The sequence below is a fragment of the Narcine bancroftii genome, chromosome 1 (genome assembly GCF_036971445.1).
Source record: "Narcine bancroftii isolate sNarBan1 chromosome 1, sNarBan1.hap1, whole genome shotgun sequence".
NCBI lineage: Eukaryota > Metazoa > Chordata > Chondrichthyes > Torpediniformes > Narcinidae > Narcine > Narcine bancroftii.
In genome coordinates this window covers 31,715,525-31,728,638 of record NC_091469.1, presented here as the reverse complement: position 1 = coordinate 31,728,638, position 13,114 = coordinate 31,715,525, and the positions used below count along the sequence as shown (strand labels likewise).

Below are 13,114 nucleotides of genomic sequence, written 5' to 3'. Positions count from 1 at the left end.
AGGAAACAGATACGAGTATCAGAGCCAGAAATATCAGGCTGAGAAACAACTTTTTTCCCACTGGCAGTGAGGCTGCTAAACAACTGATGAACTATTCATATAAACCCTCCATCACTCAGCTATTTATTTAACAATTATATTTATTTATTTTAATATTCATATATACATTCAGTGCATATATATCATTTGTTTGTGTGTACATTATGTCTGTACATGTGTTTGCAGTGTGTAATACTGAGGACTGGAGAATACTGTTTCATTGGGTTGTACTTGTACAATTGAATGAAAAATCAGTTTGGACTTTAACTTATGTCTCATGGTTCAATATTTCTTTTCTATATCCTCATTCATCTCTTATTTAGTTCTCTTATGAACAGATCAGATTTGACTATTAAGCTCCTACCTCTCAGCTAGTGCCACCACCGCTTGTGCCCTTCAATGCATTCTCTCTCCACCCAGTCACCCACATTCACTTTGGTTCAAATTGGTTCATTCCTAGTTCTGAAAAAGGGCCATTGGCCTGAAATCTTAATTCAGTTTCTTTCACCACATGCACTGCCTCACGCCTAGAGTAATTTCAGTTGTAATTTTGGGCTCAGCCTACTCTGAGCTTTGGATCAGGAAGGGTTGGGCTCAAGTTTCACTTCAGAGATTTGAACATCAAAATGTAAAATAACTGTCTTATGCAGACACCCTGTGCTAAGAATGTGACCTTATTGCTGCCTTTCATGAGATGATACATTATTCTCTGAAATAGATATAAAAACACCAGAAAGCCATTCAGAGCCCATTTTCTCATACTTTTCTTTATCTGACAGAACTTATCTTTACTCTCAACTTCAGCTTCGAGCCTTCCCATTTCTTCCAGCCATGGGTACACACGTGGGCCCAGCAATGTCTGCTTTCTGTCAGGTATGTGCAAAAATCCCTGTTCCATTCATACTCAGGTATAACTCCCAACTCTTCTTACAAACATTGATGTCTGCTGCCTCCTCTATCTGAGCAGAACTCCACAATTTAATTAATTTCACTTCCAACTTCCACCTGGCCCTCAAATTTACCTGGACTGTTTCTGACATCTCTCTCTCCTTCCTGTAGCTTTTTGTCTCTATCTAAATAGACAAACTACCTTAAGAGATCTATTACAAAGTAATTGAATCCCACAGCTACCGAGATTATGTCACTTCCCACCCCATCTCTTGGAAGGGCATAATTCCTTTCTCCAAATTACTCCAGAAACCAATAGGCTCTGTGTGCAATTCAATCATTTACAGGCAGTAATGTGATAATCAGATAACCTGAGAGAGTACTACAGATTTGCTCGAGATGCAGGGATGCTACCCAAGTTGTTAATTCAAGCACCACTATTGCCTCCTTTAAATTACCTTATACTACAGGCAGGATCTCAGGGAAACTTTCCATCAGTATGCCAGCCCAGATCTTCTAATTTCAAATCTCAGAGGGAGAACTTGAACCCACAAATATTTGATGCACATTTCTTTGAGGATGGAATATTCAGTCAGCTGTCTGAGAAATTTGACATCCAGTTGAGAGTTATGGTTATATGCTATCCTCCAAGGGTCACCTAGAAAGATAAAACATGTGGCGCAGAGCTTCATAGGAGATTTGGTTCATTATGCTTGAGTTTAGGTTAAAAATATAAGCCTGTAAAAAGGCCAAAATATTTAGAGTTAATTCTATAGCTATTATATAAAGAGCTGGAATGAGTACAGTAGCTTTGAAAGAAGGAATGTGGTTAAGTGACAAGAGATGGTAGAGACTTTGGGCTGAAGCAACAGGAAGTGACCAGAGAATGAGTCTGAAGAACAGGAAGATCAGATAAAGATCAATGACAGGTAACAAAGTAGATAAATTGAAATTGCAGGTAAACATGATCAATTAAGGCCCAATCAATAGAAGAAAAATGCAAAGACTCAAAAAATGAAATTAAATGCCAAGATTATCACTGACACCCTGCCTGCGGGAATTCATAGAACATCCCATAAAAATGGATGAATGTTCTGGAAAATGAATAACTGGACTCTAATTCAAGTACAAACAAAGTGAAGGGCTGATGTTCCGCACACAGAAAATTGTTTTGAATGTCACAAAACCATTCAAATAAAGTGTAAGGATTGAGTAAGAAGCAGGGCAGGATATTAAATGATTTTGTGCACTGACATTTTAAAAAATTACATAGTGGATGGAACAAAGCTTTTTATAAATGCCAGGGACATCAAATTCTGACAGCTGTTTGCAAGCAGCTTCATTTAATTCCTTTGCATACACTAAGGAATTAATTTACATCATAGGATGAAGGTTTGATATTTCAGTGGCTGGATAGAGTAGTGTCAGTGTCCACACTCTAATGAATGGTCCCATTGAGGACTGGCAGGATAGTTCAATTTATGTCTGCCCTTAAGGACCTTGAAATGATGCTTCTTAACAGTAGTAGTGCCCTTTCTGTAATGAGTAAAGTTGAGCAGGTAGACCAATGGACAAAGGCTTGAATGATTACAGAGACACAGATTTAAACCTCACTGTAATGACATGGTTGGAGTATGGAGACATTGCATGGAAGATTTTTATCAGAGATAATTGGTGCTCTGTGCTGATCGAATGCAAGAACCCTCTTTATAGATAATTCAAAAGAGGAAGAATGTAACTATTGAACGAAGAATTTTGCTTTTGCTTTAACCCATCTAAGTCAAACAATTTGGGATTTGTACATAGACCTGCCGTGGATCAATCTCAGAGATCAGTGACTCAGACACAAGACAGTCAGTAAGGCCCCAAGCTTCCTCTTAATTAAATGAAGATCCAACCCTGGATGCATTTACCAGAAACTAGGATGCCCACTGCTCTGCTCTCCCTGTACTCATGACTGTGTGGCCAGGCATAATTCAAATGCCAGCTGGAAATTTGCCAATGACACTATGGTTGTCAGCAGAATCACAGATGCCAATGAGGAAGTGTACAGGAGTAAGATAGGTCAGCCAGTTAAGTGGTGCCATGACAACAACCTTGCACTCAGTGTTAGTAAATCTATAGAACTGATTGCGGACTTCAGGAAGGGGAAACCAAGTGAGCACAAACCAATCCTCCTTAAGTGATCAACAGGATAATTCCTGAATGTCAACATCCCTGAAAACCTGTGCTGGGGCCATTATGTTGATGCAATCATTGAAGAATGGCTGCCAGGGACTATATTTCATTCGAAGTTTGAGGAGATTTGGTGTGTCGCCACACACTCCTGCAAATTTCTAGATGTGTACTGTGGAAAGCATTCTGACTGGTTACATAACTGTCTGGTATGGATGTGCTTATGAACAGGACTGGAAAAGGCTGCAGAGAATTGTGAACTTGGCCAGCACCATCGTGGGCATCAGTCTTCACTCCATTAAGGACATCTTTAAGAGGTGGTGTCTCAAGAAAGCAGCCTCTACCATCAAGGACCTTCACAACCCAAGCCATGTCCTTTTCTCATCGTTACCATACAGGAGTCTGTAGGTGCACACTCAACATTACAAAAATGGTTTATTTCCCTCCACCACCAGACTTTTGAATGGACAAGGGCCATTACCTCACTTTTTCTGTTTATTTCACTAATTATTTTTTAATCTTGCATTTACAGTATTGCAATTTTGCACAACTCAACTGCCGCAAAACAACTAATTTCATGACTGACGTTCACGACAATATACCTGATTCTGATTCCGATGGTTGTATTTAATTTGCTTTCAACAACATAGGTCAGCAGTAAGTGCTTCCCACAGCAAAAAAGGAAGTGAAATAATTGCTCCACTATGAAGTTAGTAAGTTTATCCACCACATAGCCAGTCCCTGTTCATAACACATGGACACAAGAATAACCTAGATATTGATGCAGATTAATGAGCTACAAATTCTTTTATGCTGTCATGTTATAAAAATTAATAAATAACTAGGTCTGGCCACACAAGTAGTCTAAAGTGGCCCAATATGTAATTAGCCCATCAATGTTCAGGCAGACAGAATTAGCATGGACAGAGCTTCATACCTCAATATATAGTCATCTTAGATCAGTCCAATGCAATCTATAAATATACTGACAACTTCACCATTGTTGCTCAAATAATGGGAAATTATGGTTAAGATTATCAGACAGAGATCAAGAATCTGGTCATATGATGCTAGAACAACAATTTTCTCAAGAAAATCACAATGGTGGAGAAGCTCAGCAGGTCAAACAGTGTACTTTAAAAAACAAAGATAAGGATACATAACCAATGTTTTGGGCTTGATCCCCTTCATCAAGGCATGGATAAAATGTTGCAGGTGCATGATCCAATGGTGTCGGGGGGGGGGGGTAATATGGCAGGAAGTAATATGGATAAGGGAGGGAAGGCACACCAGCAAACGAGGGGAGGGAATGGCTCTGTGAATGGAGAGGAAAAGGGGTGGAGAGCTGGAGAAAAGACCGAGGGATGGAGAAGAAGAGAGGAAGAATGGGGAGAAGGTTAGCAGAAAATGAAAAAGTCAACATTAATTTCATTCAGCTGGAGAGTGCCAAGAAAGAAAATAAGGAGTTTCTCCTTGAATTTTCAGGTGGTCTTTGTTTGACATGTCAGCTCAGGAGTAGGCACAGAATTGAAATGATTGGCCACTGGGAGATCCCTGCCACTGATGTGGACAGAGTGAAGGTGTACAGCAAAATGATCTCCCAGCCTGCATCCAGTCTCTCCAATGTAGAGAACGCCACAATGGAAACACTGGATGCAGTAGATGACATCCACGGATACACATGAAGTGATGCTTCACTATGAAGGACTGTTTAGGGCCCCAAATTGTAACGAGGCAGGATGTGTAGGCTCAACTTTTACATTTCCTGCGGCTGCAGGGGAAGATTAATGGTTAGATATGAGTGGATGAGGGAGTCTCAGAGGAAGCAGTCCCTACCCAAGGCAGAGAGGGTAGGATAGGGGGAGGAAATATTTTCTAGTGGGATCGTGTTGTAGGTGGCAGAGATTAGGGAGGATAATATGTTGGATGTGGTGACTGGGGATGATAGGTGAAGACAAGGGGAATCCTGTTTGTGTTGCATCTCGGGGCAGAGGAAGCCAGGGCAGATGAGTAGGAAATGGAGGAGATGCAATTAAGGGCTGAATTGATGGAGGTGCAGGCATAGAGAAGTTTTTTAAAAGATCATCTTCTCAACATCACCAAGGCCAAGGAGCCTATTTTGGACTTTTGGAAAGGAAGCCTGTCTTCATTGATGGTATAGCAGTGTATGGGGCTAGTACATACAAGTTCCTCGGGGTCTATATAAGGCACGTCAATGCCTCTACTTTCCAAAGGGTCTGAGAAGATTTTGAATTTAGTTTTATGCTCTGTTGACCCTTTTGCGAAAAGTATACTGACTGACTGCAATAACAGCCTGGTTTGGAAATTCTAGAGGCCAGGAATGCAGATGGCTGCAGAAAGTGGCAAACCTAGCCAAGTCCATCATGGGCATCAACCTTCTCTCTAATGCAGATATCGATGTGAGGCGTTGCCTCAGAAATCCAGCCAACATCATAAGGGATTTCCATCATTAAGGTCACAACCACTTCTGGTTTATTTCAAGCAGAAGGTACAGAAGCCTGAAGTCCAGCCCCTCTATGTTCAAGAACAGTTTCATCTCTTGACTATCAGGCTCTTGAACCTCCCTATACACCCCAACTACAAGCTACTTCAGGATTACCAGAAAATTTGTCTGTATTGTTGAAATGTCACATTTTTCTAGCACTTAGCTGCAAATGTAAACATTTATTTATATATCAATTTATATATTAAAAAAAAATATATATATCTTTTTTTACCTCTATGCCTGTCTTGGAATCATGTGATAGGTTAATTTATACTATTTTAGTTGGTCTATCTTACATCCTTATGTGGCTGCAGCAAGTAAGAATTGCAATGCATTTGTACATCAGATTTGACAATCATCTACCACCATCATCACCTTAAAGATGCATAGGATGTCTTAAGTAGCTCAATTAACAATTTGGTCAGGGAAGCATAGACATGCTGAATTACTCAGATAAATAAATAGCCTAGGAACACAGAGGTTGCCTCAAATTCTCCGGGATGTCATGGAAAGGCAAGCACATTGAAATACACAATACACCTACCGTTGCTAGCTTTATAAATACAGCTGTCATGCAGATCTGCTTTGTTTATTGAAACTATTTTAATGATTTACTGGATTTGATGAAGGACGTAGGATGAACCCTTCAATTCTCCTGCAAATAATTGTTTGGAATTTGCAGAATTCTGTTGAAGGAGACAAACCCTCCGTTCTTTGCAGCACATTGTGTTCTGAATAAAGAAGCAAAATCAATGCGTTGTGAATCAAATCACAAAATAATTAACAAAGTGCAGTCCAGTTAGTTGCAAGAATCAGTTAATATACTATAGAATGACGCTTGCTGCCATTCATAGGTTGGCAATGAGTTAGTGTGTCTGATAGATAGTCAAGGAATGTCATGCAGAAATATTAAATATTTAGATGCATGGAAGCATTAAGCAGAAATAGCAAATAATGTATATGAGTGACATTTGCACTATGTTAAATTCTGTAACTGCATTCTTGGAATAAATTTTCTCAGTGATTTATTCATAGAATGGTAATATTTTAAATTGTTCATCTGAAATAAATATTTTCTTGCAAAATTTTGTTTTGGTAATTTCAATGTTTTCGTATCCAGTTATTTGAATCATCTTCATATAACTCCAACATAAAATACACTCTTCTTCCAAACCCATGTGATACCTTAGTGTGTTCCAAAGGAAAAAAAAGATGGGACAAATTACTGGGAACTCGAGTGCCAATGTGCTGGGCTTATCTCAAATTCTGTTCCCATGCCAATAACTCCACTTGCTTCTGGAGCTATTGCCTAGGCTAAAGCAGATAGTCTTCAGTTTTGTAAAGCCAAGAGTTAAAAATTGAATAAGTAGAGAAGATGGTGGAAATCGTCAGCAGGTCACACCGAGTGGGTGGGAAGAGCTGCAGGTTGTGACTCCTAGTCTGACTAGAATGAGAGAAAAGGAGTCACAGAGAGGATGTCTCTGATCCGGTAAAATCAGGGTGATCATGGGGAGAAGTGATAAACAGGGATATCTGGTCCATGAGCGAATGGGAAAACCAGAGTCTGTTTGTTCTCCCTCCAGTCGTGAGAGCTTTTATTCATGCTACACTTTATTAGCTTATTCCCTAATGATGGAAGCGCTACTCAAGCCAGGTAAGCTCTTGATAGACCCTCTGTCCCCAGACGTGGCTGAGGAGTTCACATACTGGCTAGATTGTTTACAGGCCTACCTGAGATGTCTTCCACACCGATGAACACAAGAGGTCCACACTCGTTTCAAGGGTAGGAACGAAAGGGTATGCAGTCATCAGAGACTGCTCTACATCTGATGCTGCTATTGAGGTGTTGAAGGCTATGTACCTGAAGTCACAGAATGAGGTCCTAGTGAGGCACTGACTCACCCTACATCACCAGTAGCTAGGAGAGACCATCGATGATTACCTGCTGGATCTGTGGATGCTTACCAAGAAGTGCAGGTACAGAGCAGCTACGGGCCACATTTGTGAGGAAGAGCATATCCTGAACACTCTAGTCATGGGGACCCACTTGAGGTACATGAGGCAGTGACAGCTCGAGTTGGGAAAGAAGGATCTGACTAGCCATGTCAAACTGGCCAAGTTGCTGGAACAGCCCATGCTCCAGAATGATGACTTAGAAGCCAACAAGCTCGCTCCTTGTAAGGACAGTCTGATCCTTCTGCCCCTGCCCTAACGGCTGCCACTTCCTGTGCCAGGGAGCACTGTTTTTGCAGAAAGAGCCAGCATCCCCAATCTCGTTGTGTGTTTCAGCTGTGGCAAGAAAGGACATTGGGCGAGGGTTTGTCGTGCAAGGGGAAGCCCGGGAAAGTCTACGGCCTGCACCGCTCCCAGATCCAATTCCACCCCCCAAGCTGTCTGCCCCAAATTCACCCAACCCACTTGCTGTGAGACACGTGGATGGAGGGTGGCAATGAGATAATGGCATGAAAATGGTCAGTGGCCATCTTGCCATGGCACAAATTCAAACACTGCCAACATCATTGGAGGAAGAAGGAGGGCGACCATCTTGCCGGGCCATAAGGTCAATGCCATCTTACCCATGCAGGGCAACCCAGGACAGTGGGAGTCATTTGAGTGAGGAGCATAGAGTCTTCTGGGTCTTAGCCTCAATAGTCCTAGATCAGGACAGACCTCAACAGCTCAGCAACTCCATAGTGACTGTGAAGGTATGCGGACATTTCACTACATGTCTAATCGACGTGGGCTCTACTGAAAGCTTCATAGACTCATGGACTGTGCAAAAATACAACCTGAAGATCTATCCTTCTAATGACCGCATATCTCTCTCATCTACCCTTAATTATAAGCTAATAAAAGCATTTGTTCTCCCTCCAGCCATGAGAGCTTTTATTCATGATACACTATAGATGATGCTTGACCTGCGGAGTTTCTCCAGCACTTTTATATTTTGCATTAGACCAGGGCATTTGCAGACTCTTTTGTTTACCACCTGTAGTAAATCAGTCTGGTTTCACAGGTAGTCTTTACGTAAACTGGACAGATTTGCATCACCGAACACATTGAACAAAGCATTTTATCTTGCAGACCCTAGGTTTGTATAATAGGAGATATCTCTAACAATTGAAAAGTAAACCAAAATCCGGTGATTAAGCAGGAAATCACATGGACAAATAACACAGATGGGAGGTTCCTTCCTGTTGTGACATAGAGTCTCTCTGTGCTTCTCCCTTTAGTGAGTGTGTTTGCTCTGAGAATAATAGAAAGGTCACCAGGAAAGCAACAAAACAAATCCAACTTGAAGCTTTGTGTCCAAATCTTTTGCATGAGGTAGTTTTGTTTTGAAGAGGAAACTGAAAACAATTGAACATCCTTGGAAATTGCTATGATATTAAGATGAAAAATTTATCATTTACCAGCTCCACCAATATGTTGTATAATTCTGCCGCTTCTTATTAATACAGGGAGGGTGGACAATAAATAGCCTGTAAAATGTTTATTTAGACCTTTCCCTAACTGCAGTTTAGTGGTAAACTTAGTGAGCTGTGAAAAGTGTTAATCATTAAGAAGCTATTACTTTTTACACATAAAGACAGTCCTGAGGGATGAATACACCAATGAAGTTGTGCCATTAAGATTTACGTTGCGTGTCCAACCTGGAGCTGGACAACAATTCTCAATGATATCAGTCTGTAGCATTGGTAGTGGGTCCACAAACACATAGTCCAATAAAGGTTGACAAAGAGAATGATTACAAGATATACCGATGGGCTGAAAGCAAACAATGCCCGAAAGGTGCATCATGGTAACTGTGGCTCCAATGAGTCTCTACCAGTCTTTCCAAAACTCTAGTCAAGTACACCTTTTCCACTCCCATGAGTGGCTGGAGCTTTTCTCTCCTGCAATTGTGTTCATAACCTTTAAACTTTCAGAAGAACATACGAAGAACTGTGAATAATTCATTGAGGGATGACGGACCCATCAATAATTTTACATTATTAGTACACACATGCTGAAGTGCTGTGCATTGTCACATGGGATAAGGAGTTCTTTAATGTACACAAAAAGATTTTTTACAATTGATCCATCTCTCTGACTGACATCACACAGAATCAAGCAGCCAATTGGTCTCCTGTGACTTGACTGGCTCTCTAAAAAGAGTGATTCAATTGATTCTGTTTCCATGAATGTTCCCCATATTCCCATAATTTGTTTTTCTTTTCAAGTAGCTGTACATTTTCTTTCAGAGGATATAACTGAATAATCTTTCACCACTCTTTCATGCTGTGTAAAACAATCTCTTCAACTTTTTTTAAATTAACAATGCTGTTAAAGTGATATTCTATGGCTAATAAATCTCTTACCATATGAAATTACATGCATTTCTCCTCCATGTCCTTTGTTCTCTATGGTAGTGTGATCCTTCCACATGTTGTTAGACTGCATTTTCTGTACCTTTTTAATATTTTTTTCTATGACAAGAAATTTTTAAAATGGAGATGTGAGTTAGAAAACTCATATCTGTTACTCTATTTATAAAAGTACTTTAATTCATTGAAAATATTTCCATAAAACTTATACAATTCATACAAAGAAAAGGAACACTTTACACATTAATATATCGACCATTTACTTTGAGCAAATCTAATTTTTTTTAGCATAATCTTAGTTTTATTACTTGTTTTTCCAAAATAATACTTTATTCACCATAATTTATTTCCCAAAAAGAGAACAGTCCAAAGTATTTTCACATCCATCAATGTACATTCTTACATGCATTCTCTAATTACCACTCTTTTCACCTTGTTGTTGCTCCCCCTCTGTTGTTTGAGGGGCTTCCCCTCGGTCTGAGCCCCTCAATGCCCAGTAATGGAAAGATTCTGCTCTGTTGATCTTCCCCACTGTGCCCTTGGGTTGGCTGCACCAGCCCTCAGTGTGTCACTCAGCACATATTCCTGCAGGCTGGAATATACCAGTCAGCAGCATTCCCTCTGTGTGCTGAAAGACCAGTAAGTTTTGGGCAGACCAAATGGCATATTTTATTGGATGATGGTCTTCCAGCTGTTCTGGATGTCCAGCTCTGTGTGTCCTAGAGGACAGCCTATAAATCAGAGATTCATTTGTCGTGCTGCTGCTGGAGATGAACTGTGAAAAGAACCTTTACCTCTTTCTCCACACACTCTTAGTGAATAGGCATTCTGTAAAGAAGTAACCGACTCTCTCCACTCCACTGCAGTCATCTTTGAGAAAACATGGATTGTAGGTGATCTTTGTATTGTACAGGAAGGATCTGACTGGAAGAGTTTCTCTCACCTTGGCCCCTCCAAACTATATCCCCAACACCTTCAAGTACTCAGATCTAATTGTGAAGGGGATGGTGGACCGATCAGACCTGTTACTGAACAGCACTTCTTCGCTCTTCTTCTGGTTTACCCTTGTACCCGATGCAGACTCTAACTGAATACAGAATGCTAATCAGTCAGTGGACCGACCGCCGATGTCACCTATGTGCAGGGAGACTTTGATGTGAGTGCCTCTACTGCCTGGCATCATCACTCTTCTTTTGCCTTCATCCTTCTTCTTGGATTCAGCAAAGGGGTCTATGCAGCACAGAAATAAGGCCAAAGAGAGTGGGCAGCCTTGCCTGACTCCAAACATGATGGGGAAGTTGCCTACACTATTTAGTTTCTTAATTATTCGAGACCTTCAGGTTTTAGAAACCATAAGGAAAGGATGACAGCCTCTTTAAAATGTGTTAACTCAGTGCATAAATTCCTCATTTTTGTTCATCTTTCACATTGATGCTATTTAACAAAATTGTACATGGAATTGGTCAGTGAAGGTGGTGAGAGCAATATCTTTGAACCCTTATACTATGATGTACCCCTTGTTTATTAATTTTTCAAGATCTGGATACCATTGACAGGTCAGCACATCTACAATTACCTTTGAACGAAATGATTTTCCAGCTCATTTCAGAGGGCATTTAAGAGTGACACACATTGCTAAGTCTCAAAACACATGCAGACCAAAGCAGGTAGCGAAGGACACTGTTGGACTAGATGTAATTTTATGACAATATATTTGTTTTGTGGTTGATCTTACTCTTGAATTTTTGTCCAAAAATTTAAGTATAAACTGGGCAAATAATCCAGATGATTAACTTTAAGTTTATGTGCCTGTGCTTAGTATAGAGGATGGCGTGGTTAGCCTAGCTGGTTAGCTCAAAGCTATGACAGTGGCAGTGATGTGGGTTCAAATCCAGTGCTGTCTGTACAGAGCTTGTACATTTTCCGTCAGTCTGTGTGGGTTGAAACTGCATGCTCCGGTCTCCTCCTACCCATCAAAATGTACAAGGCATATAAGTAGTGTAACAAACTAACAACCCTTTTTAATTTTATTTGGGACTAAAGGGACTTTGTTAGCACTAACAAAGGAACAGCAATGGAAAATTGAACAGACATTGGCAAATTCAAAATAATATTCTTATTTAACTATCAATGACAACATTTTTTACTTATCTCTAAAATTTTCTCTAAATGTTGCCCCACAATGCACAAATGTAAAATGTGTGTGTGTGTGTGTGTGCGTGTGTGTGTGTGTGTGTGTGTGTGTGTGTGTGTGTGTGTGTGTGTGTGTGTGTGTGTGTGTGTGTGCGTGTGTGTAATTAAAGTCCCACTCTGAAAAATCAATTTTTAAAACTTTAGCATCATTCATTTCAATCTTGCTTGAAGGTCTTAAATTCTCACCTCAGAAATAATGATAAAATGCTTTTAAACATCATATCTTCAGGCCTCTTTGCTCACAATTCTTTGATGAGAGGTCTTGAGAGATATTCATTAAATAGAAGTGACTATCTTTTGAGCCACCAATATATTTCCAGTGAAAAGGAGAATACAATTTCTGTCTTCCAAGGATCAAACCTTTCTCTTTTTACTGAAGATTTTGTAATCTGTTTTCCACATGAAGAATCTGCCCTCTATTCAAAGAGACAGCAAATGTGGCTATTTTTTCCAAGATAAATTCATGAACCCAGACATGGATTAAACTAAGTGGCCATACAAAAATGGACCCAGTTGAATTCTGTCCTCTTTTTAAAACAGACAGTGTAGTCGTCCTTATTTCAAAAGCCACAGATTCTCTATTCCCCTTTTCCCAGGAGTAACACACAACAGCACCTATTCTGGTTATTATAATTCAACCCTGTCTTTCACAAGGTTCCAACCCCTGTGTGTGTCACAGGGTTTTGGCTTCTGTACTCTCCAAAACTAAACTTATTGTCTCTCATTTTGTGAATATATTTCCAGCCCATTTCTCATGTCACATGGTATGTGACATAATTTCTGTCTTTGAACCTCATAAAGTCTTTTGACACGAGTGTGCTAAAAGCATTTAATGATTTAGAGGAGGGGGTGGTTAACTGGGTAAGCAAATATGCAGACAATACAAAAATAGGGGGAGTGGTGGATAGTGAGGAAGGTTTTCTTAGATTACAGAAAGATTCGGTTT

At 40.2% G+C, this 13,114-nt stretch overlaps 1 protein-coding gene across 1 annotated transcript in view; it reads right to left on the bottom strand.

Annotated features, from left to right (window-relative positions):
* Positions 1-13,114, bottom strand: part of LOC138756980 (uncharacterized) — a 193,138-nt gene that overhangs the window by 136,506 nt on the left and 43,518 nt on the right. The window contains exon 2 of the mRNA XM_069923520.1: positions 9,970-10,077. The gene's annotated coding sequence lies outside the window, so the exon portion shown is untranslated. The remainder of the gene's footprint in view (positions 1-9,969; positions 10,078-13,114) is intronic.